We start from the raw sequence: 27,432 nt of genomic DNA, 5'->3' as shown, positions 1-27,432 counted from the left end.
ACAAGGATTTGAAGGCCATGAACATGTGAGGACTGAAATCCTATGTTAAGAAATTGGTTGGGTACATCAGAGAATGCTGTGTAAAAGGTTCAGAGAGCAGTGATCAGAGAAAGATAAATCAAAGGTGAAGAGGAAAAGGGAGGTGACAGAGACAAGAAGCACTTCAGCAACATCAAGAGTATTCCTCTTGAGTTCTTGAGAGAGGTGCAGGGAGGAGCATACATGCATCCCTCATAGACTTGAGCAGGTCTTTTCCATTTCACAGTCTTTTGCAGCGGAGAGAACCCAGATAAATGGTACACCCAGGTAGACCAAACTATAACCATGACAAAGGTTGTGAAAGATTTGTGGGATGAGTGCAAGCAAGTTGTATACTGGCCAACACAAAAGCCCCCAGGGGACCAAAACACGAATGGCCGTTCTCCCTTAGTTAAAGTCATGTATGATGCAGTCACCACACATTTAAAAACAAAGGTCCTATAGAGAAAAACAATTTCTCAAGATTTTCAGAATGACGCAAGAGTCGAAGGAGTCAATGTATGTTTTCTTTGAACAGTTAATACAAGTGTATCTAGTACACAGTGGAATGAATCACTAGATTGATGAGAATATGGGATGGTTCAATCTGTCTTTTGTCTTTGATTTGCTTCCAGATATCTCCCTCAGATACAGCTGAATGTGATTTGTTGGCAGACAAAGCCTCTTGACACATTTTACAGTATGCAAAATACTGTAGTGAGACTTTAGAAGTGAAACAGGAGATACTGAAAGAGAAAATAAGGATTGCACAGACCAATTTGGCATAGAATAGTGGTGTGCAAGGTTCAGTGATGATGGATTGTAGGAGGCTGGCCTGGCTTATAGTGGGTACCTTATGGTACTTACACCTTGTGCCAGATCCAGTTATCCCTTATTAGTAGATTGGTAGTGTTCTAGCATTTTAAGCTGATAGAGGGAGCTATAGCAGAGCAGCTTAGGCTGAACTAGGAGACATGCAAAGCTCCTACTATACCACTTCTATCATAAAGCAATATATCATAAAAATCACAATACTCAGAGTTACTAAAAATAAAGGTACTTTATTTTAGTGACAATGTGCCAAAAATATCTCAGAGGATATAGGGGGGTCATTCCCACCCTGGCGGTCCAAGACCGCCAGGGCCGGGGCCCACGGAAGCACCGCCAACAGGCTGGCGGTGCTTCAATGCCCATTCTGACCGCGGCGTTAAAGCCGCGGTCAGAAAAGGGAATCCGGCGGTTTCCTGCCGGATTTCCCCTGCTTGGGCTGAATCTCCATGGCGGCGCTGCAAGCAGCGCCGCCATGGAGATTCCGACCCCCTTCCCGCCATCCTGTTCCTGGCGGTTTTTACCACCAGGAACAGGATGGCGGGAACGGGAGTCGTGGGGCCCGTGGGGGCCCCTGCACTGCCCATGCCACTGGCATGGGCAGTGCAGGGGCCCCCTAACAGGGCCCCGTAAAGATTTTCACTGTCTGCATTGCAGAGAGTGAAAATCGCGACGGGTGCAACTGCACCCGTCGCACCCCTGCAACTCCGCCTGCTCCATTCAGAGCCGGCTTCATTGTTGCAGGGCCTTTCCCGCTGGGCCGGCCGGCGCTCCTTTGGAAGGCACCCGCCGGCCCAGCGGGAAAGCCTGAATGGCCTCCGCGGTCTTTTGACCGCAGAGCGGCCAAATGGCGGTTTCCGCTTGGCGGGCCGCGCCCGCCACCCGCTATGTCGGAATGAGGGCCATAATCCCTTAGGAGGTAAGTAAAATACACAAAATATCCACACAAACCAAAATCAGTAAACAGTTAGAAAAGTAGTGCTAACACTGTAGAATACAACGGGATGCAATAGGCCTAGGGGCAACACAAACTATACACTAAGAAAGTGGAATGCGAACCACTTAGAGACCCCAGGCCTAATGTAGTGTGTAGAGGGTTGCTGGGAGTGTAAGAAAACACTAAGGGTGTCCAAGATACCCCACCCCATGACCCTGAAAAGTAGGAGTAAAGCTACCCTACTTCCCCAGAAACACACTAAAGTCGTGATAGGAGATTCTGCAAAGACCACAACTGACTGCAAAGCATTGAAGACGGATTTCTGGACCTGAGGACCTGCAAAGGAAGGGGTCCAAGTCAAAGAGTCACAAAAGTGTCCGGGGGGGGCAGGAGCCCAGTAAACCCCGGATGAAGGTGCAAAATGGCTGCCTCCGGGTGGAAGGTACCAGGAACTTCTCTTTTGCACAGAAGATGTCCGACGGCAAGCTGGAGGATGCAGAGTTGTTTCCATGCAGAATGACCACAAACAAGCCTTGCTAGCTGCAAAGGTCACAGTTAAAGAAAATGGGTCCTGCCCGGGCCCAGGAAGGACCAGGAGGTCGCCCCTTGGAGGAGGAGACAGAGGGGGCGCTCAGCAACAAAAAGAGCCCCCGCAGAAGAAGGCAGCAGCCGCAGAAGAACTTGAACATGGTTTCAAGAAAACTGACCACAGCGGTCATCTCAACACTACAAAGGAGGGTCCCACGAAGCCGGTGGTCAACTCAGTGAGTTGAGCAATGCAGGACGGAGTGCTGTGGACTTGTGCTGTGCTGTGCACAAAGGATTCCTTGCAAAGGTGCACAGAAGCCCTAGCAGCTGCAGTTCACGAGGTACACAGGATTACTGTCTGCCGTGGGGAGGCAAGGACTTACCTCCACCAAGTTTGGAAAGGTGGACCACTGGACTGTCGGGGTCACTTGGATCCAGCTCCTGTGTTACAGGAACCACGCTCTTCACGATGAGAGGGGACCCAGAGGACCGGTGAAGCAGAGGTTTGGTGCCTGCGTTAGCAGGGGTAAGATTCCGTCGACCCACAGGAGATTTCTTCTTGGCTTCCAGTGCAGGGTGAAGGCAGACAGCCCCCAGAGCATGCACCACCAGGCAACAGTCGAGACAGCCGGCAGGATTAGGCGCTACAATGTCGCTGGTAGTCTTCTTTCTACTTTGTTGCAGTTTTGCAGGCGTCCTGGAGCAATCAGCGGTCGATCCTTGGCAGAAGTCGAAGAAGGAGATGCAGAGGAACTCTGGTGAGCTCTTGCATTCGTTATCTGAAGATAAGCCCACAGGAGAGACCCTAAATAGCCCTCAGAGGAGGATTGGCCACCTAGTCAGGTAAGCACCTATCAGGAGGGGCCTCTGATGTCACCTACTGGCACGGGCCACTCAGAGGCCTCCATTGTGCCCTCACACCTCTGTATTCAAGATGGCAGAGTTCTGGGACACACCGGAGGAGCTCTGGGCACCATCCCTGGGGTGGTGATGGACAGGGGAGTGGTCACTCCCCTTTCCTTTGTCCAGTTTCATGCCAGAGCAGGGGCTGGGGGATCCCTGAACTGGTGTAGACTGGCTTATGCAAGGAGGGCACAATCTGTGCCCTTCAAAGCATTTCCAGATGCTGGGGGAGGCTACTCCTCCCCAGCCCTTAACACCTATTTCCAAAGGGAGAGGGTGTAACACCCTCTCTCAGAGGAAATCCTTTGTTCTGCCTTCCTGGGACTGGGCTGCCCAGACCCCAGGAGGGCAGAAGCCTGTCTGTGGGTTGGCAGCAGCGGTAGCTGCAGTGAAAACCCCAGAGAGCTGGTTTGGCAGTGGCCGGGGTCCATGCTGGAGCCCCGGTGATGCATGGGATTGGAACCCCAATACCAGATTTGGCATGAGGGGACAATTCCATGATCTTAGACATGTTACATGGCCATATTCGGAGTTACCATTGTGAAGCTACATATAGGTATTGACCTATATGTAGTGCACGTGTGTAATGGTGTCCCCGCACTCACAAAGTCCGGGGAAATTGCCCTGAACTATGTGGGGGCACCTTGGCTAGTGCCAGGGTGCCCTCACACTTAGTAACTTTTCACCTAACCTTCACCAAGTGAGGGTTAGACATATAGGTGACTTATAAGTTACTTAAGTGCAGTGTAAAATGGCTGTGAAATAACATGGACATTATTTCACTTAGGTTGCAGTGGCAGTCCTGTGTAATATTGGTCTGAGCTCCCTATGGGTGGCAAAAGAAATGCTGCAGCCCATAGGGATCTCCTGGAACCCAAATACCCGGGGTACCTAGGTATCATATACTAGGGAATGATAAGGGTGTTCCAGTGTGCCAATCAGAATTGGTAAAAATGGTCACTAGCCTGCAGTGACAATTTTAAAGACAGAGAGAGCATAAGCACTGAGGTTCTGATTAGCAGAGCCTCACAGGGAACACATACAGGCCACAAACTATGAGCACTGGGGTCCTGGCTAGCAGGAACCCAGTGACACATATAAAACACACTGACAGAGAGGGTTTCCACTATGAGCACTGTGGTCCTGGCTAGCAGGATCCCAGTGAGACAGTAAAAACACCCTGACATATACTCACAAACATGCCAAAAGTGGGGATAACAAGGCTAGATAGAGGCTACCTTCCTACATGGATTCAGGTAAGAATCTCGCTAGTAGTGCATGTGTGAACATGCAGGGAGCTGTCAGATAGTATGTGTAAGGGGTGAAATATAGATCTGCAAGGGAGAGGTAAAGGAATGTCAGAACCCCTTTCAGAGGGTCACGGGGCACATGGGGACACTGGGTGAAACCGTGGTGGTTGAGGCCTTTTACTCATGACCAGGGACCCAACCTACTGTGGCTGTCGCACAACTGGCCCAAGTATTCCTTCTGCATATGACTCTTAATGGTAGCTCAAGGTCCTTCGAGGAGATATTGATACAAGTCAGTGAACTCAAAGTGCACGCAGTATGAACAATACAACAATGTGCAACTAAATACTTGCTCTTATAACAAAAAGTAGTATTTTATTTCTAACTCTATGCATGCAAGAGAATTGAACATTCAAATGCAACGCAACAACATGAACAACACAATCCCCATTGGGCTCGGGCTCTAGTTGTTGTCAGGCGAATCACTGTCCACCCTCCTTCATGTAACGTATTCAAGATTATTCCCTATTCACTGGTGGCTGTATCAGAGAATGCAAACCATTAGACTATACTTAATAGTTCCCCCTTTTGACCCTTCAGGAACTTATTCAAAAGTGTCTATGATGCTGCAGCACCATTAGCAGCGAGTTCCTGCAGGACCCAACTGGCCCAGTTCTTGTGTTACCTGCTCACACAGCACGGAGAACAGAACAAAAGTTCACTGATGCAGCAAACACATTCAAACAGGGACCCGCAAGTCATGCTCATTTTGTAGAGGTCAGGCTGCTCATGGCCTATGCGGCAGAACCTGGTGGTGCAGGCTCCCTCTCCACAGCAGCACTGCTGGAAGTCTCTCAGATGTCGGAGCAGCTCCCTGCTCACAAAGCATTAGTAATTTGACTTTGTTCAATGGGGTGTGGGGAAATCCTTTCTTTAGCTTTTGACTGGAGCCAGCGAGAATGAGACATCTTCCACGGAATCTCTGTCACTCCTCCCCAGTGAGTCCAGGACAGTTCCTTTGCCATACGGGTCCAATCCGCAAATGGTTGCTTCAATCTTTCTCTTGTGCATTGGCCCGAGCTCTTTGGCAATATTGTTACTGGCAGCCCCTCTTGGCATATGGGGTTGCCAAGGTACGTGATGATGTGAGTGCAGGTTCTTCCATCCTCAGAGCCCCGGCCCAGACAGTAAAACATCTTGGCATTTCTTGAAACTGTACTTTACCAGCGGCCCCCTCTGTCACATGGGGTCACCACAACACAACGGAATGGGTGTAGCAAGACCTACATGGAGCTCAAAACATGGTTCAGTGTACAGCAGCCCTCCTCTTCCTTACAAAGTTTGCCAAAATCAATCCTGCACATGGGTGATAACCTAATCGGTGCTCAGCTGAATACTCACACCTGGCAAAGGGAGTGTTCATGGTATGACCTCCCTCTGGACATTGCTCTACCTCACAGGGCACACTGATCTTGGTAAGCAGGCAGGTACTGGAGCTCCAGGCTATAAGGAAGATAGTCTTGGTTTCCCTGATGATTTCCCCTCACCAAGAAGAGAAACTAGATGCCTTTGACTCCAGTCCCAGTCACATGCAGACGTCTTACAGTCCTTCCCTTCTCACTCCGCCTGTCTGCCTGCTTTGTAGATGACACATTTTGGGGGACTCAACAAGTGCCCCCCTTCCTGTAGTCCTTTTCCTGGCAACAAATGTGATTTAGGGTCTCGGTCTTTGACGTTTATCTTAGGGTTCTGCTTCTTTTGAAGACTGCACTTCTCCTTTTCATCTTGTTTCATGAGAGATGTCTCACAGCAGGCAGAACTCCAAAGCTCTTTGTCCACATCACAGTTAAGGGGAGTGGCCAGAGTTCATACCTGAATATCAGCCACAGTGATATGTACATCAAAAGGTTAATCTCAGACCCCAGCTTTACTCTCTATTAGTCTCTTATTAGCCCAGTCTTCCTTCCTGAAGTATGTCCAGGCCCCATCCTTGTGATCTATCACTGTATCAAACAGCTGTCTTCTGAAATGTAAAGGGATTGCCTTCCTTTACCCCACAGTGTGTCCCCACCGAGTTGAAAGAAATGCAACAATACACAAAACTGTCTTGGGGTATTCCTCTCCTCCTCATATCTTTATTAGGCAGGCATCGGCTTTCCAAAATGGAACGAAAGATCCTCCATACAATGTGCTTTGCAGGCAGTGTGCATTCACAGCATACGTACTGTTCAGCACTAATACCTCTATGCATTGTGCCCTAACATATATACATGCATTTAGCACAAACACTCAGTCTGTGTGCACTGTTCAGCACTGATGCTTTTCTATCTTTAACTGGGGTGTGCTCTTTGGAACACACACAACGTCAGCACACATGCTTACTATGTGCGTGCTGCACAAAACCATACCCCTTCATATTGTATGCCACGGAAGCACACGAACACTCTGCACAAGCTTTATCAACACATGCACTGCACAGCACTACATCGCTGCAGGAGGCTGGCCTGGTTTGTAGTGGGTACCTATGGCACTTACACCTTATACCAGGTCCAGGTATCCCTTATTAGTGAAATGTAGACAGTGTCTACAAGCCAGGCTCTCTAGAGGTAGCTGTGGATGAGCAGCCAAGGCTTACTTAGGAGACATGCAAAGCTCATGCAATACCAGTGTGGTCACACAGTACTCACACACATGACAAAATAATCAGTGTCACAAAAATGAAAGGTACTCTATTTTGGTGACACAAATACCAAAAATACCATAGAGACTATAATCCATTAGGAGGTAAGTAATACACAAATTATAAACACTGGTATGCAGAAATAGGCATAAAACCGTTAGGAAACAGTGAAAATCACAATAGTTAGATATGGGCCTGGGGGAGCACAAACCATACACTAAGAAAGTGGAATGTGAAAGTCGGTCTCCCATCTAGGCAAGTGTAATGTGTAGCTGGGAGTACTAGAGAACCCCAAATGTAAGCATTAGAACCTACCCCAGTGACTAGGAAAGTAGGAGTAAAACACAGTAATTTTCCCAGAACACACCCAGAAACAAAAAGAAGGATTATGCAAAAACCACGAGAGACTGCAAGACACCAACAGTGGATTCCTGGATCTGTGGCCCTGTGGAAGAAGTGGACCAAGTTCAAGAAGCACAGACGAGTCCGGGGGAACAGGAACCCCTTCTAACCCGGATGAAGGTGGAAAAGAAGAAACACTGGTGAGAAAGAACAGTCAGCACTGCACCCAAGAAGACGGAGTCGGGTTTGTGGTTGGTGCAAGCAATGTCCATGCCGAATGGAGGTTTGCAGTCTGGTTTGTGTCTCTGGAGTCCACCAACAAGCCTTGGCACATGCTTCAACAGGCACTGACTGCAACGACGACCGGCTGCGTGGATCCCCTATCCTGCTGAGCTGCATGAATCCTGCATCACGGGTGGTAGACTGAAGTGGTCCTGACGGTCCTCACGTCCAACTGTCCAACTTTGGTGGAGGAAAGAGCTTGCCGCCCCTCGCAAGATGCGGGAGCCTTTGTCATTGTGCTGAGTGGGCCTTGTTTGCACCTTCCTTGTCCCCGTGCTTTAGGACTACTGTGCACACTGCCTGGTCATCTGTGGGCTTTTTGAGTTGCTGAGGGCCACTTCTGCCTCCCCTTCCTGGGTAAAGTCCACCTGGTCCTTCCTGGTCCCGTGCAGCGCCATTTTCGCTAACCGTGAGCTTGAGTGACTCCTTCACACCAAGGGTGATTCCTTCGCTCTCCTGGTGCAGACTGAAGACGGGCTGTCCTCAGAGGATGCACGACCGGGAAACAGTTGCAATTGGTGGCAAGAGCTGGGGATACAATGTTGCAGAAGGTGTTTTGCTTTGTTGTTGCAGTTTGTAGAGTTCCTGGAGAGTCAAGCTGCAGTTTCTTCAGTGAGAAGTCAAAGTGGAGGATGCAGAGGATTCCTACTGGAGACTTGCAATCTGAATCTGAGGAACCACCCACCCAAAGGAGAGACCTTAAATAGCCCTGAAAGGGTGATTGGTCACCTAACCAGGTAAGCACCTATCAGGGGAGGGCTCTGATGTCAACTGCCAGCACTGGCAACTCAGATGCTCCCAGAGTTCCCTGCCAACCTTGAATCCAAGATGGCAAAACCCAAGTACCCTCTGGAGGAGCTCTGAGCACCACTCCTGTGATGGTGATGGACAGGCGGGTGGCCATTCCCCTTTCCTTTGTCCAGCTTTGCCCCAGAGCAGGAACTGAGGGTCCATGAACTGGTGTAGACTGGATTATGCAAGGAGGGCACCAAATGTGCCCTTCAAAGCATTTCCAGTGGCTTGGGGAGGCTACTGCTCCCATGCATGTAACACCTATTTCCAAAGAGAGAGGGGGTAACACCCTTCTTCCAAAGGAAATCCTCTGTTCTGCCTTCAAGGGTTCAAGCTTTTCAAGCAACAGGAGGGCAGAAACCTGTCTGTGAGGTGGCAGCAGCTGGGGCTGCCTGGAAAACCTCAGAAGGCTGTAATGGCAATACTGGGGGTCCTCTAAGGAGCCCTCAGAGTGCATGGAATCATACAACCAATGCTTGCAAAAGCCTTGGGGTATGATTCCAACATGTTTGATACCAAACATGCCTATGTTCAGAGTTACCAGTATGTAGCTGGACATAGGTAGCGACCTATGTCCAGTACACGTGTAAAATGGCGTCCCCACACTCACAAGTCTGGGAAAATGGTCCTGGAGGTCATGGGGGCACTTCTGCTAGTGCAGGGGTGCTCTCACACACAGTTACTTTGCACCCTGCCATCAGTGCTGAAGGGCCTGCTATAGGGGTAACTTATAAGTGACCTGGTGCTATGTAAATGACAGTGAAAGGGTGCTTGCACCTCTTCACGTAGGCTGCAATGGCAGGCTTGCAGGAGGCTTTGCATAGGCTCCCTATGGGTGGCAAAATATATACTGCAGCCCATAGGGATCCCCTGGAACCCCAATGCCCTGGGTCCCTCGATACCATACACTAGGGACATATAAGGGGGCATCAGTATGCCAATTGTGGGTGAAATACTGTGTTAACAGTAACCAACAACCAAATTTAAGGGAGAGAGCATAACTACTGGGGCCCTGGTTAGCAGGATCCCAGCAAAGTCAAACACACTGACAAACAGGCCAAAACTGGGGGCAACCAAGCTAGAAAGAGGCTACTTTCCTACAGTCGCTCATGTAATGTATTCCTCTCAGGTATACATACACCCAGTACATGTACTAACAATACATGTACTGCACAGTACTACACCATCTTGCACTAAACCCTTCCCAGGCACACATACAACCAATGCAGAGTCAAATCCTGACTTGAACAGCACTCCATAACTTACCTGATGTAGTTCAATGGTGAGTTAAGCACACAACAGCAGAAAAGTTGAATGAGCCTGTAGGACTCACTCCAGCGACACAGTATACAAATATCCTTTTCACTACTGCTGATCACTACACAGTTTGCTGCCACCATGCGCTTGTGCTGCTTAACTCCTGGTAAAGGTTGTAGCCTTGCAACACTATGAGGATAGTGCTTTGGGCTTTGTGTGCCCCTCCCTGTCCAACAAGACCACAGTCTGTGAGACAGGCCCATGTCATGGCGCACAAGCATGATCCATGTTCCTCTATGGCAAAAAAATCAGCATTAGGGATACAGACAACAGTACAGTTGGGCACTCAAGACAGATGCATATCTCTTACCATACATAGGACTTTTCTGTCCCAACGGATGACCATTCCAGATCAGAAACACCAAAACCAATGCCTATTCTGGAGAGGATGGGTAGTCAGATCAGTAAACCTGCCAGAAAAGTCCATCATCATTCTTGTGGCTGAATCCGGCTCTGTGCTCCACCGTAAAGTCTAGCCCTTGCAAACAGATAGACAATCTCAACAACTTGTAATTCTCTCTCTTTACTGCCATGAACCATTTCAGGGGCTTATGATCTGTTTGCACTATAAACATAGGGCCTCTTTCACAAAAATGTGGCGTAGAGCAGCACTGAAAGTATTTTTGCTGTGCTGCCCTACATAATATTGAAAGGGCAGGAATGTACTGAATTTACGAGATACGGTGAATTCCTATCCTTTCAGCTAGCAACGGTGAACGATTTGGTGCCTAGCTCCAATGCAGGCACCCTTTCACCATGGCACAAGGGTGTCTCTGTTGTTGGCAGAATTGTTTTTGTGGAGGAAGGGACACCTTCCTGCGCAAAACAATCCATGAAGGTGTTTTCCTCATTCTATGTGTGCTGCAGAATGTAGCACACATTGAAAGAGGAAAAAACGTCAATAAATGAAAATATTTCTCCTTGGTACGCCTGCCCTGGAGCAGTGCCAAGGTTTTGGCACTGCCACAGGTTTACGTGATTTTCTAAATTTGGGGCAACTTCAAAATCGATGGGTGTTGCATGGGAACACACACCACAACGCCCATTGAACGCCTCTTTCATGCAGAGTAAGGCAACGCAGTCCTTTGCACTACCTTGCCTTACTCCATATTTAAGAGCTCATGCAAAGCCACACAGCGTGGTTTTGCATCACCTCATAAATATGATTGAGAGGCCTGCGCCACTGGAGTGTCTAAAAAAGTTATGCTCTGGTTGCACAGGCCTCTTGTAAATAACCCCCTTAATGATGAAAAAAATGGACAGAAGTTACATAAGGGCACACTATAACAAAGCACTCCTTCTCAATAGTTGTCCAATTCTACTCTATAGGTAGTAATCTCCTACTAATAAGGGCTACTGGATTCCCTCACCTTTTGTGAACCAGTTGAGTCAAGCTCCAGCTCCTTTGTTCAAAGCATCCTTCTGTACAATGAAAGGCTGATTGAAGTCAGGGGCTTTCAGTACTGGTGCAATGCACAGTGCCTTCTACGGTTCCTTAAATGCATTTTGTCACTCTGCAGTCCATATTATCTTCCTTGGCCGCTTTCTAGAGGTCAAAGTATTCAATATGGCAACTATACTTTCATAGCTGGCCACAAAGTTTCTGTAACACCCAGTGAGTCCTAAAAAAGCCCTCAATTCAGTCTTCGTAGTAGGTACCTCCTACTCCATCACAGACTGAATCTTGGCATCCAACAAGTGAATCTGGCCATTCTCCACTTTATGCCCAAGGTAGATTAGAGGGGACTTCCCCACCCTACACTTTGTTGTTTGATGGTCAGTGTTTCCTCCTGTGTCCTTGCCAATACCTGTCCAAGGTGCTTCAAGTGGCCCTTCCATGAACTGCTGAGCACTGCAATATCATCCAAGTAAGCTACACAGAACTTCTTCAACACTGAGAGATCATGGTTTACCATGCACTGAAAAGTGACAGGAGCATCCATCAACTCATAGGGCATCACTTTACACTGATACATACTTTCTGGCATAGATAATGCAGTCTTCTCCTAATCATTTGGTGCCAAAGCAATTTGCCAATAGCCACTGGTTAGATCCATGGTGATCAAGTACTCTGCAGCTTCTAACTGATCCACAAGCTCATCCGCTCCAGGAATTGGATGGGCATCAGTCTTGGTTACTTAATTGATGGCTCGGTATTCTGCACAGAACTGCAAGTCAGTTGATCCTTGATTCTGTACTAGCACCACAGGACTAGACCAAGGACTAAGAGATCTCTCAAGGACTCCTAAGCCCAACATTTTGGCAACTTTCAGCTTAATGCATCCCTGCACCAGTCAGACATTCTGTACATTCTGCCCTTCCGTGGCAGACTGTTACCCTTGTCTATGTCATGCACACAGACAGGCGTCAATCCTTGTGTCAGTCAGAAGAGGTTTGCAAACTGTTCCAACACCTCCTTTCACTCTCTCTGCTGCTCAAGAGTTAACTCAGGGACTAGTTGAACCCCTTCCACAGTTCCATCCTTCATGTCACTATACAGTAAGTCAGGAAAAGGCTCACTGTCTTCCTCAACTTCATCTGATATAGCCATCACATTCACTGTGTAGTCTCTCCGGAGGTAAGGATTCAGGCTGTCGACATGAATACCCTCTTGGGTTCTCTTGTGGCACCTGTATTCACCAAGTAGTTTACCTCAGGCACTTCTGAGCTACCTTGTATGGCCCACCCCATTTGTCCTCCTAAACCCTCGGACAAATACCTCCTGACCTTTATGTCCAGTCAGCTTAGCGTTGTGGTCATACCAATCCTTCATGAGCGCTTGGCTAGCCTGAAGGCTTTTCTTTGCCTGATCCATGTATTACACCATCAACCGCCTGAGGCCAATCACATAGTCTTCCACATCATCCTTTGGAGACTCTGAGGTTTCCTTCCAATCTTCTCTTATTAAGGAGAGTGAACCCTATACTGGTTGTCCATACAGGAGTTCAAAGGGACTGAACCCTCCTCCCTTCTGCGGCATCTCTAGGTAAGCAAACAAAAGACCAGACATGAGAAGATCCCAGTTCCTCCTGAGTTTTCCCAGAAGTGTTTCCATCATGGTCTTTAGTGGCTAGTAAATCTGCTCCACCAAACCATTGGATTGTGTGTGCGGTATGCCATGGAGACGTGCTATGTCACATTGGCTTGCTCCCACATCTCTCTCATTAAGGAAAAAATGAAGTTGGTTCCTCAGTCAGAAAAGACGTCCTTGGAAATCTGACCCTAGAAAAATCCCTGGTAAATTGCTTGCCACTATATTTGCAGCCATGTTCCTCAGAGGTATAGCTCCAGGATAATTGGTGGTGTGATCCACTACAACCAGGATGTACTTGCCTCATATATGTGAGGCGGCGGGTCAAAATCAATAACAGTGTCTATTCCTACCCTCTCAAACAGAGCACCTACAACTGGTAGAGGCAATAATGGTGCCTTTGGTTCCCTACTGTCTCATCACTCATCTGGCAATCTAGGCTGGTTCTTCAGAACCTCCATGTTTCTCTGCTCAGCTCAGGCCAGTAGAACAGAGGGTCCAACCTATCCTGGGTTTTTCTTCCTAAGTGTCCTGCTTAGGGCACTTCAGGGGCTAGTGACAATGGGAAACTCCTGTGCACTAAGGGGACCACTAGTCTCTTGCTTGTATCTGGCTCAGGATTTACTGATTCACTATATAGTAGACCTTCCTTGCAGCCAACATAGGCCCTCATTCTGACCCTGGCGGTCCTAAACCGCCTGGGCCACGGGCAACGGAAGCACTGCCAACAGGCTGGCGGTGATTCAGTGCCCATTCTGACCGCGGCGGTAAAGCCGCGGTCAGAAAAGGGGATCCAGCGGTTTCCCGCCGGATTTCCCCTGGGCCAGAGAATCCTCCATGGGATTCCGACCCCCTTCCCGCCATCCTGTTCCTGGCGGTAAAATCCGCCAGGAACAGGATGGCGGGAACGGGTGTTGTGGGGCCCCCTAACAGGGCCCCACAAAGATTTTCACTGTCTGCTATGCAGACAGTGAAAATCGCGACGGGTGCTACTGCACCCGTCGCACCCCTGCAACTCCGCCGGCTCCATTCGGAGCCGGCTTCCTCGTTGCAGGGGCTTTCCCGCTGGGCCGGCCGGCGATCTTCTGGCGATCGGCCGCCGGCCCAGCGGGAAAGTCAAATTGACCCCCGCGGTCTATTGACCGCGGTGCGGTCTTTCAGCGGTTTCCGCCCAGAATGAGCCCCATAGTGTTTCCCGACCACTTCTTTGTTGCCCTTATCCTGGGCTCCCTTCCGAAGACCCTCAAGAATAAGACACTTTCCTGTGCCTTTGGGGGAAACTTCCCTGTTAGATCCCCCCGCAGCTAACAAACCCTGCAGCTCTAGAAGCAACCAGGAGCACAGCAAATGGTCAGGTTTGGAAGCCTCATCCTCCTTTCTCTTTGGAGCAGAAGTGATGACCTCCACGGTCACTGCCTTCCTGGAGCCTGCCCTTTCCTGCAAACTTCACTATACAGGGTTGATCCCATCCTCACTCTGAGACTGATGAGCAGATTGTGTTCTGGTCAACACAGCCGATGTCGTCCAAGCCATAGAGGCTTCTAGTCTTGGCACCAAGTCAGGGGCAATCAAATTATTGACTTAGAGACATCCAGCCCCTTTACCCCAACATCAATCACGGCCTACTTGCCACTGGGCTCAATTTCAGTCATGGCAAGCAGATACTCCATGCCCTTTCCACTGGCTCCCAATCCTGTATCCTTGGCTCCAGGATGTATCTACTCAGTCTTAAGGTACTTCCTCTCAACCATAGTGCAGAAGGCTCCAGTATCCTGCAAGTCAGGCACGTTCCTGCACAAATCCCATTGGGTGAGGAGGAATGCTCTTCAGAGCATCTGGACCCCTCTTCCTGATGTCCATAGCTACTGGGTTGGGTGCAAAACGGCCTCTCTGTTACTTCATCTGTGTGTAAAACACTACCTATGATGGATGCTGCTAGTACAGGGTCTTTGACCTGACAATCTCTTTTAAACTGTCCCACCTGGTGGCACTTGTAGCAAGTCATCACCTTGGACCTGGTTGAAACTTCCTACCCTCCCTCCGATGACACTCCTTACTGGACATGAAATTACCATTGCCATTTCACCTGGGTCGTCTACTGGTCCCTTGGCAATTACCCTGGCCCTTGCCCTCTGGTTTGGATCCTGCCTGTGGTCCCCTTTTGGCTTTGAATTAAGGGTGGGCAGAATGTTTCATTCCACGTGTGGAATTGACAGAATTTGGCAAGTTCCATCAATCATCCTGTGGGAAACATTTTCCTGCAAGGCTCCTGAAATGCAGCAGGATTTGGCATCCCCTTGCACAATTTTCCAGCACAGGCGGTCGTAAGTGGTGAAAGGGCTGCTTCTCGAGTAGATTTGCTTCTGCTCAAGTAGATTTTCAACTCAAGCGACAGCAGATCTACTCGCATGGCTCCACACTGTTGTGCACCGCATGGTGACGTTCACATTGATTTTTCAGGGCTGCTCGAGCTACAGGCGCAACACAACATACATATTTCCACACATTGACAGAACTCCTCAGAATCTTGCACAGTTTTTATGTAACTCACCCACCATGTTGGCTAACCACTTGTCAGCCAACACTGCAAGTTTCTCTGGATCACTTTCTACCAGATCTGATAGGTATTGCTTAAGTGGGGTAGAGCGCTCCTCCTTGAATCATTCTGTCACAATCAGCTGGTTAAAAAAATGAAAATCCTTGAACAACATCCTTTTCACAGACTCATTCCAGTCATGCACTGCACCATAAATACATATTTTGAACAGAACACCATCTTGCATTCCTTGAATCTTTGAAGATGCTGAGCTGGCTTCGTCCCACATATCCTGATCAGAGGTTCCTTCATTCGCTCATAGATCAATAGGTCTGTCACAGACATCCTTTGAATAATGACTGTCTCTTCCAAAGGCAAGCGACCCATTAAGGCAGCTGCCCTGGTAACCTTATACAAGGCCTGTACCTTACAAGAGACCTCAGAGCTCACAAACCATTCCAAGATATCCTTTGAAATACACATGTACAAGCTCTATTGGAATCTTGGCTTATACCTTATTTGAACTGAAGGTGGAGCTACTTACCCCAGATGGAGCTGTTCTTGTTACCATTAAAAACGTATCTTTCTCAAGAGCAACCTTTCCCCTTTCCTGCTCTTGTTCCGTTCTCTTAATTCCTCTTCCCAGATCCATTCCTCTTGCTTCTCCTGCCATCCCTCTGCTTGTTCCTGGTGATCTAGCATCAGCTTTTCCCACTCACACTCCCTGGATTTCTTCTTCTGCTCAGCTTTAGCTTTTTGTAAAGCCAGTTGCAAGACCAGGGTTTCTGTTACACTTAACCCATGAAAGGGACTTACTACTACTTTAATAACAGTATTACCCCAGAAATTAGCGGTGGCGAAAGTGTTGGGGAAATTATGGAATGTGCATTTAGGGACATGCCTGGAGTGTCTGGGATACATCTGTGCTAAGGGGTATCCACAGCGCCCTCTTCCTGGGTTCTTAACTTGGTTCCCTCCACAGAGTCTATCATATCCTCCGCCCTTTCATTCAGTCTCTCTATCCATTGAACTATAGACCACATTGCAGGAATAGGAGGCACACCGTGCCACTTCTCATACAGCATGCACAACATATGTACATATATATATATATATATAACCCACCACATGCAAAATACACAGCAGACACACCAAAAACATTTGAAACACATAGGAAATATTTGCATGCAAAAGGCCATATTTATATTTTGAACCAAAGCAAACTAAATAACTTGTTTTCACCCATAACCACAGCCTAGGCAGAATCAAGGAGTGTGGCCAAAGATCAAGGGTTGTGAAAATATTGCCAGTTTTTAATGGTGTGCTCCATATGAAACACCCTGTGAAGCTTAGTGAATATGTGGACCTGTGATGCTAACATTACTGCACACGAGTTGCCAAAATGAAAATACAAGAGACATGATTCTATCTTGTGCACTGAAACATAAATTAATATTTTAACATTGTGTGAACTGTTTATATGCTCCCTCCATATGCGGTTACTTGTTTGACCATATTATCTTCCTGTAAATTTCCCATCTTTCATTCACCTTACTTGCCAATATTATGTGAGCTTACAAAATGAGTGGAACTCTAGTAACAGGTCAAGTATGTAAAACTGGGCCTGAATTGTTAGCTGAGAGGCACCTAGAGGTACAGAGATCCATAAGTATCACTATTGCCTCAAAAACACAGGGGCCTCTACATCACAGCATAACTGCTACCTGATAGTAAGTATGCAGATATATTTAAAAGTAAATGAGGAAAGTGTACTTGGTTTATAGGTGACCATCAAGGTTCTATTTACAATTTCACCACTTGTCATTGATCGTCCTTTCCCTCTTGAATCCTCTCTAGGACACTCATGCTTTCTCACTGCACTCCCCCGCTCTGGCAAACTTCTAATTTCATTTTATGTCGCACCACTTTCAGACTTCATCAGCCACCACTGCTCTTGCTTAGTCCAAATCCAGACAAGAATGTAATTTATGGATCAAATCTGTTTATTATTATTTTCAAATATAAACATCACATATGCAGTGCATCAAAATAGTACAGTTGCCGTGGTATACGGCATGCTCCATGAATAGTGACAATAAAAATGAACAAAACTTTAACTTTGTTTCCCTGCTACTGGGACGTCATTCAGCCATCATTCGATCCCAAGCCTTATTCCCATGTGATCTTGGTCCTCCATATAAATCTCTACTGCTCACTCACTTCCTTTCGCTCAATTCAACTCCAGCACCCTCAAGTAGGCCGGACATGTCAATTCTGTGAACTCTGTGGATAGTATTTGTAAAAATGGTTGGCAGAGTTCCTTAAAGTCGCCACTGCGCTGCTGTGAAGCCAAAGTGAGCTTTTCCATAGCGAGAATGAACCGCAGCTTATGGAGCCATGATGTTATTGTCGGGATCTTGTCAGTCCCCCACACGGCCAGCAGCAGCTGCAGTGCCGCATTCAGGGCCAAGGCCATCTGCCGTCCCTTCAGTGATCTCAGGGGGAAAGTAAGCGGGTTAGGCAGGCCCAGCAAAATATACGCAGGAAATCTGGGGATCTGAGTATCAAAAGCCGCGTCAATAGTGTCCATAATATTCTCCCAGTACCGATGAAGTTTAGGGCAATGCCATAGTAAATGCACAAGCGACCCTCCGCCCGACATCCCCTCCAACAAAGGCTAGACTTAGTGGGATCCCAAGCATGAATCCTTGCTGGGGTATAGTACCAGTAGGAGGCCACCTTATAGGCTGTCTCTGTGCCTGCCGCATTGTAAGCCTTGTGGTGAGTCCTGTAAAAGATACCCTCCCATTCCTCATCAGAGAGCTCCCTCTCCAGTTCCCTCTCCCACCTCAGCTGACCCTTAGTCTTAGGCGAATGGGCTTCCCCCTTTAGGAGACCGTAAAGCTCCGAAATCACTTGCTTATCATCCTTTTTCACTAAGATCCATATTTCAAACGGTGTTAACGGCCTGTCTATTAATGCTCTATTGGCTGGCAACATGGCCCAATGTCGTATTTGGTAATACATCATCCTGTCCGCCTCCGTTAAGCCATATGCCTCCTTCACCTGGTCAAAGGAAATCACCCCCTGCTCGTCGAAAAGATATCCTACCCTTTTGCAGCCCCCTTCATACCAACGGCGTAGTGCCTCCCGTTGCAGGCCCGGGCCAAACTCAGGGTTCGCACTTAAGGGAGTCATTGGGGACGGGAATGTCGTCAAGCCCAATCTGCTAGCTGCCCCATCCCACACCCTCATCGACACTTCTGTGACCGGGGACACATACAATCCCCGTGCTCTATGACGGCGCCGGAGCCAAGCTCCTTCCATATATGGGAACCCGCCACCGCTTGGTCTATGAAACACCAATGTTTCTCAGAAGACGGGCGACTCCATTCTAATAAAAAACTCAGTTGTGCTTCCTGAAAGTATCGTAGAAGGCAGGGGACTGCCAATCCTCCCTCCTGCTTAGGGCTATACAACACCCGACGTGGTAACCGCGTCGCCTTTCCCTCCCAAATAAATTTTAGAACCACTGTTTGTAAGGTTGCTATCGTCCGTGGCGGGAGCGCTACCAGAAGTGCCTGGAACACATACAGAACTCGTGGTAGGATGGTCATCTTCCCCGCCGCCACCCTACCCAACCAAGACAGTTTAAGTCTCCCCCAGGTCTCTAGGTCGCGCTGCACCTCCTGAGCCAGTTTTGTGTAGTTCAATGTCGCCGTACGAGCAACAGTGGTCCCTAAATCAATCCCCAAGTACGGGAGTTTTGAGGATGACCATATAAAGTGGAATCGGGCCTTCAGACCTCTTTCATGCTCGGCACTAATAAACCTGCTCATGGCCTGCGACTTTAACATATTCATCCGGAATCCCGAGACCCGTCCAAATTCATCCAATATCTCCATTAGTGCAGGCAGTGAGGTCACGGGTTCCGCCAGGGTAAGAATCACATCATCCGCATACAATGAAATGATGTGCTCATCTCCCCCAAACTTCACTCCCATGATCTGAGGGTCGTCACGAAGCCGCTGCGCCATGGGCTCCATATAGTGCGCAAACAAGAGAGGCGACAGCGGGCACCCCTGCCGGGTCCCTCTTTGAATTGAGAACGGCAACGAGAGCGTCCCGTTGACCCAGACCGCTGCCCGAGGCGCCTGATAGATACAACGGATCCATACCATGAAACCCGGGCCCAGTTCAAATCGCTCAAGCACCCTGAACAGGTATCAATAGAGAGAAAAAGTGCCTCCCTGCGTGAGCGATCAGTTTTATCCAATATATGAAGCAGTCGCTTGGTGTTATCGCTACACTGCCTATGCGGTATAAATCCTGCTTGGTCGGGATCCACAAGGCCCGGCATGTAATAATTGAGACGGTGTGCCAGTATGCCAGTGAACAATTTGGCATCGATATTCAAGAGGGAAATCGGCCTGTAGGAGGTGCACTCCTCGGGATCCTTCCCCGGCTTCGGAATAGCCACAATAGTGGCATCCAGCATGCTGGCCGTGAGAGCCCCCGTCTGACGAAAGGAATTGAAGAGTCGCACTAATATCAGTACAAGTTCCACACAGAAGGTCTTGTAAAAAAGTGCGGAAAAACCATCAGGGCCAGGTGACTTCCCGACCTGCAAACGTGAAATTGCTGATATGACCTCTTCCGCCCTTATAGGTTGATCTAATGAAGTCGCCTCTCTCTCGGTCAAAGAAGTAGTTGCTATACCCTCTAGGAAGGCCTCCCGAGATGCATTACCGGGATCCTCAGCCCCATATAGTCCCCGATAGAATTCCGCGAACGCCTCCGCAATTTTAGTCGCTCGTGCGCGCTTCCACTCCCGAGGGAGAGCGAACCATTTTTATCATTGACGCTGCGTGCTGCGCTCGCAACCGATGTGCCAGTAGCCTCCCACATCTGTTGCTTCCTATATAATATTTATGCTTAAGGCACACTACCGCATACTCTGCCCTGTCCCAATCCAACCTCCTCAACTGCTTCCTTATTTTCTCAAGCTCTCGCCAGACTCTCGGTGCACCGGTATGCTTATGTGAGCGCTCCAATACTCTCACTCTCTGTTCTAAATCCTCTCTAAGCAGTCTCCTTGCTTTATTATCCCTAGCGGACAGCGACATCACCTCACCCCTCAATACAGCCTTCAGTGCCTCCCACAGCGTTGCCAAGCAAGTGGTCCCATCATCTTTAAGGCTAAGGTAGTCTATTATTGCACTACGAATCGCCTCTACTGTTGCACCGTTCTGAAGCATTGATTCCCTGAATCGCCACCCCGATACGCCCACGTGCTCCATACTCATGACAACCTCAATAGTAACCGGAGCGTGATCCGACAGGGCTCGAGGCTCAATCACTGACTCCCTAACCCGGGGAAGAAACTCCTGCGAGGTCAAGAAAAGGTCAAGCCTAGCGTATGTCTTGGTCGCTGCTGAGTAAAAGTAATAGTCCCTTAACGTGGGGTGCTCCCTCCTCCACACATCCTCCCGGCCACACTCACTCAGCCATTGACGACCCGCCACTGTCAGTGACCCTGTCTGCCCATACCGGTGACCTGAGCGATCCAAATCACCATCCATCACCAGATTAAAATCGCTCCCCACCAGGATGGAACCGTCTGGAGATTGTAGCAGCGGGGTCAGAGCCTGTTTTAGGAAGACTTCCTGCTGGGAATTATGCGCATATAGAGAAGCAATAGTGAAGGAAAAAAACCCCAGTCTCAATCCCATGGCTAGAATCCTACCTTGCACCTCATGCAGTTTTGTGAACACTTCCCCAGGGAATGAGCGCGCTAACAGTATTGCAACCCCTGCATGCTTCGTTGATGCCGAAGACCAGAACTGCCTAGGGAACCACTTAGAGCACATGCGATAAATATCTTTTGGGACTAGATGTGTCTCCTGCAGCAGACATATATGACTCCCCGACCTCTCTAAGGCGGACAGGATGGCCAGCCTCTTCGTAGGATTGTTAAGCCCACGGACATTCAAGCTTGTACATTTAATAATCATACCCTAAAATAAGAGCAGTATTCAAGAAGGAAGGGACCTCACTGGAAGAGCACCCCCCGGGCCAGATGATGAACCACCTCAAACACCAAGGCCTGAGAATATCTCCACACAGAAGCCAGAATCGCAGGGAAACACAACAACATTCAGACAATGCGCACAACAGGTGCTCACAACCAGGAAGTCCTCGCACGTCCATCTTCACGAGGAGAAATGTCCAAAGGGTCGTAGATCCTCACCCCGCCACCCAGGCCCTTCCCTGACAGCCCGTAGGCGAACAAATAAGCGACCCAGTGCTAAGCAGCCATCACCAGACGCCCCAGACTTAGATATTGGTCCCAGCTGCCACATTATTCACTGCCGACTTCCTCTCTGAAAACTGCTCCGACGAGGTAGGCCTCTGTCGCTTCCTCCTTTTCTCCTTTCTCCTCCAACTCGGCCAGGTCTCTCCATTCGGGCCTGGTTTCACACCCAGGTCCTGGCCACCCTCCACCAGGCCCAGGATCCGGTTTGCTTCCGATATGGACTTCACCTGATGGAGCTGTGCCTCCCAGCGAAAGATAAGGCGGAACGGGTGGCCCCAAGAATATGACACGTCCTGTGCACGCAAATGTTCCGTAATAGGTTTAAATTCACGACGCCTCTGCAAAGTCCGTGCCGAAAGGTCCTGAAATAATTGAAGCTGGAGCCCTCTAAATTGGATCTGCGGCCGATTGCGTGCTCGTTGCAGTATACTGTCCTTAAGCCCGTAATTGTGGACGCAGGCCAGGATGTCCGGAGGGCGATCTCCCTCACCCCGAGACCGACCCACCCGATGCACTCTATCCAGCGTAATCTCTCGGGACTCCTCTAAGCCAAGAACTGAACGAAACAGTTCCACCACGAACTCTCCAATGTCGTCCTTCTCAGCCCCAGACGGTGCTCCCCTAATGCGGATATTATGCCGGCGTGAGCGGTTCTCTAGGTCCTCCACCGTAAGCTGGAGGAGATCCTGTTGCTCCCGCAAGCGGATGCATTCTTGTTGGAGATCTGCCACCTCCTCTCCCTGGGAGATTTCACCATCTTCAACCTGTGCCACCTGTTCACCGAGGGAGGTGACTTCTGCTCTCAGTTCTTTTACCTCATGGGAGATGTCCCGTCGAAGCTCTTGAAGATCGCTCCTGAGCAAGTCGAATAGGGAGACCAGAAAGCCTCTCGTAACCGGGGCCCCTTCATCATCTTCCACCTCGCCCCTCTCCTCTGGAGCCCTCGCAGCAGGTGGCCCCTCCAGAGCTCTGCCTGGCACTGGGCGAGCCCCCGTGAGCATATCTCTAACCGTCAGTTCTCGCTTGCCCTTAGCAGACGCCATCACTCCAGCACCCTCGCCGCGTCGGGCGTCGAGGTCAGTCTAAGCGTCCTCAGAAGTGCGCCCGCGGGTCACCCCAGGCACAACAGAGTCACCAACCACCACTAACCTCCTCTCTCAGTGGCGAGGCACTTCACTTCTCAGCCACTCCTTATGTCTTGGCGCCAATAAGGACTTCTGCGGGCCGTCTGCCCCGTCGATCAATGGGCTCCGGATCCCGTCTCACCAAGGGCTGCCCATCACCCGGCTCCTGATGCCTGGCACAGCAGCAGGAGCTCAAACGAAGCCTCCTCAAGAATGCACCCGAGGGTCGGGCATCTCTAGGCCCAGAGTCGTCATCAATCACCACTGACCTCTCCTCTCAATGGCGGATCACTTCGCTGCCCAGCCGCTCCGCACGTCTCACTACCGCTAATGTCCTCCACGGGCCGCATGCACCGCCGATATATGGGCCCAGGGTCCCACCTCATCAAGGGCTGCTCGTCGCCCAAATCCAGCTGCCTGGCACAGTGGCAGCTGACTCGTGCCTCCCGCTGTGGGCCCAGGTCCCGCCGTTCCCAGGCACCAGCGCTCCAGCCACCTCAGGTGCAAATCACAGCCCCGCAGGGCACCAGTGGCGCGGTGCCCTCCTGGGCCACCGCCGCGCCACTCCTCAGGGCCACAAGGCAGCAAGGCTCAAGGGCCGCTGCGCAGCCCGAGCCGCTGCAGGCCGCGCCCGCCTACTACAGGCGTCGGCACAGGCCCCCCGGCTACGCCCTCCCGTTCGGCGGCAGCAAAGGCGTCCTGAGCCCTATGGGGCGTCCGATGCGCTCTGTCGGACACCCGACTTCACCCCATCTGGGGCCGCAAAGCTATGCTCACGCCACCATGTTGGCCACGCCCCCAAAAATGTAATTTAGTGTCTGTGAAATTTGGATTGTGAGTGTCAGCTTTTTTGAAGTGTCCTCTCCTCTGTCATTTTTTAAAGGAACAGTCTGCTAGAGCAGGAGTGGCTCTAGTTCTGATCAACATACAACACAGGTCAAGGAAGGACCTGGGGATCACACCTGGCTGTCAGCTTCCACATAAATATGACTCATAAAGGTTCAAAGGCCTAAGCCATCCCCTCTTTCATGATTCTCTTATCTTACAGTGGCAGGTTGATATTACAGGTGCCAATCTTATGGTACCCACCATCTCCCTGACAATGAGTCCAGGCCCACTGACCAGTAACTGTTCCTGGAATCAAAAAGACCTTTGGTGTGCACCAAGGGTGCTCTGCTCCTCTTCCTCCATTGTGCGTGTTCCCAACCCGGCCCAAAGGAATCCACATCTCCTGTCTGGTGGTTGCAGTTCTCACCTCCACTGGCCTTTCTATGCCCTTGGCTTCCAAAATGGAATCCCACAGCCTCCATGTTGTGTACCCGGCACAGACACATAAAAATCCCAGCACGCACCCGAAAGCATCACGCACTGTCTGGCGCTGCACACATTCACCATGTAGGCCAAGGGTTAGTTGAGAAAAACTTTATAGGAGTGGGCCCATGGGCACCCCTCCAGTGGCACAGTTAAAAAAAGCCTGTTCACACTATTGATCACTGTGAAGCACACAGTGGATATGCTGACACCAGCACAATAGGTCACTGACAAGGGCAGTAACTCTATCACTATGAGGGTAGTGCTTGATGAGCCCCTCAAACAAACAAGATTTATTTGCCACAAGACAGGCATAGGTTATGGCACACACGTATGATCTGTGTTTACCTTTCACCAAAAATGAGTACTAGGATCCAGATATCCATCCTTCTGGGGTGCATGGGGCATGGGTGCACGTTTGTCTCCATACAGAGACTTTTCCATCCTAACCACATTCCTTTCAATCAATGCCTCACTGTGGAGACAAAAATACTTGATATGTACCTGTCATTTAACTTTATTCTGTCTACTATAGGACAGATTAGGAGTCAACTAATATTACACCACTCTACCTCCCTGGGATTGTGTTTCCTCCTATAGCACCGTTGTTTTAGGCCCCATGGGTCTCCTTAAAGTTCAGTGTTTAACATTGTAAATGTAGTTCAGCCCACAAAATAACTCATATTCTTGATAATCCTTTTATTTGTTCAATATGAATTTTAAAAATGAAGCCCATGTCGTGATACTTGCAAACTATCCCAAATGCATTTTGGGCCAGCATGGCCCTTTGTCAGGGGTAGTTCTCTATGCAACAAAAGAAAAATTAGGGGTGGGTGAAGAAATCTGCTCCGCCGGCGGTGTTTGAGGAGTTTTTCCTACTCTGCACTTTGCACTCCACACGAAGTTCCAAAAAACTCTGTGAAGTGACGTGGAGTTTTTTCTTCCACACGTTTCACCACTGTTAAGTTGGCAAGTGTGAGTGAGAGAAATTGCTAATTTGGCAAGCGCAAGCAAGATTTCTGAACAAGGGCTGTTAGAAATGGAGTCTGTGGTAAACAGTTTGCACTCAGTCCAAGCAGGGACCCTCACTCTAGTCAGGGCAATGAAGATACACACTGAAAATAAACTCTGCTCACCCTCTTGACAGCTTGGCACAAGCAGTCAGGCTTATCTCAAAGGCAATGTGTAAAGTAGTTGTACCAACACACATAGTAATACAGTGAAAACACTACAAAATGAAAACCACACCAGTTTAGAAAAATAGCCAATATTTATCTGAATCAAACAAGACCAAAACGACAAAAATCCAACATACACAGGTAAATGTATGAATTTTTAAATTAAAATGAGTCTTACTTCATAGAAAACTATGAATACGTTTTTGTTACACAAAGTACCTGGTTTGTGTCAAAAATAAAGCCGCATGGACGAGCGTGCATTGGAAAAGTCAGCAATGCATCAATTCCTTACTCGCAAGTGAGGCCATTTATCGTTTTTTTCTCCAGTAAGGTCGGTGATATGTTGTTTTTCTCTCCAGCAGGAGTGCGATGCGTCGATATGAAGACAGGCACCTCAGGTCCAGACAGGTTCATGTTGATTTTGATGCCCAGAAACAATGCATGTGAAATCCGGCCGCATGGTGACAAGGAATAGCGCTGCGTGGGGCTTGAGTCGATTTCCCCAGCCACAAGTGGGTGTTGCGTCATTTCTCCAACCGCGATGCAGGTGATTCTTTGATTTCCCAGCCACAATGCAAGTGGTGCATCAAGTTCTCAACCACTATGCAGGTGGGACGTCATTTTTTCAGCCACATTGCAGGTGGTGCGTCAAACATTTCCCTGCACAGCTCCTGTGCATGGATTTCTGCCTTTGTTCCACCAGCTTCACCTTTCAAGGGCCCAGGAACTGGAGTGGGCACCACTTGGCAGGGTAGGAGTCTCAGCAGAGAGTCCAGGTGCTGGTAGAGGAAGTCTTTAATGGCCCTGAGACTTCAAAACAGGAGCCACGCTCAGTGCAAGCCTTTGGAGGCACTTTACAAGCAGAACTATACTCCAAAGTCCAGTCTCTATCCTCTTTCAGGCAGAAGCAGCAACTGCAGGCCAACCCAGCAAAGCACAGTCACAGCCAAAGGTGTAGTACTCCTCCTCCAGCTCTTCAGCTCTTCTCCTTGGTAAAGGTTCCTCTTTAAGACCCAAAGTAATCTAAAAATATTGGGTTTTGGGTCCTTTACTGAATCCCCTTTCTGCCTTTGAAGTTGGCAAAATTCAAAGGAAAGTCTCTGTTGTTCACAAGATCCTGCCTTGCCCAGGCCTGGCTCCACACTCACACCAGGGGGTTGAAGACTGCATTGTTTTGAGGGCAGACACAGCCCATTGAGGTGTAAGTGTCAGCTCCTCCCTCTACTCTAGCCCAGATGGCCCATCAGGATTTGCAGGCTAAACCCCAGCTCTCTTTGTGTCGCTGTCTAGTAGGGATTCAAAAATATCCCAACTGTCAGTCTGACCCAGACAGGGAATACACAAGCAGGCAGAGTCACAGAATAGTATAAGCAAGAAAATATCCGCTTTCTAAAAGTGGCATTTTCAAACTGAAAATTAAAAAAAAAAAACTTTATCAAAAGTTGTATTTTTAAATTGTGAGTTCAGAGACCTCAAATTCCTAATCTCTATCTGCTTCCAAAGGGACAATGAACTTAAAAGTTCTTTAATGGCAGCCCGATGTGAACCTATGAGAGAATATGCCTTGCAACAGTGAAAACTGAATTTGGAAGTACTTCTCTGTTAGAACACATAAAAACACACCAGCACATGTCCTACCTTTAGCATACACTCCAACCTGCCACGGGCCTACCTAAGGCGTGCCTTACATGCATAAAAAGGGAAGGTTTGGGCCTGGTAAGTGGGTACACACCTGACAGGTCGAACTGGCAGTTTAAAACTACACACACAGACCCTGTAGTGGCAAGTCTGAGCAACGTTTACAGGTCTACTCATGTGGGTGGCACAGCTAGTGCTGCAGGCCCACTAGTAGCATTTGATATACAGGCCTTGGTCACCTCTAGTGCACTTCACTAGGGACCAATTAGTAAATTAACTATGCCATTCATGGAACAGCCAATTACACATACAATTTACAAAAGACGCACTGGCACTTTAGCACTGCCAAGAGTACCAAAACTAGCAAATACAAAGTCCAGCACACAGTCAAAACCTAGGAAGCAGAGGCAAAAAAGACAGG

This window comes from Pleurodeles waltl, chromosome 5 (genome assembly GCF_031143425.1).
Source record: "Pleurodeles waltl isolate 20211129_DDA chromosome 5, aPleWal1.hap1.20221129, whole genome shotgun sequence".
NCBI classification, from domain to species: Eukaryota; Metazoa; Chordata; class Amphibia; order Caudata; family Salamandridae; genus Pleurodeles; species Pleurodeles waltl.
This window is presented reverse-complemented; position numbering follows the sequence as displayed.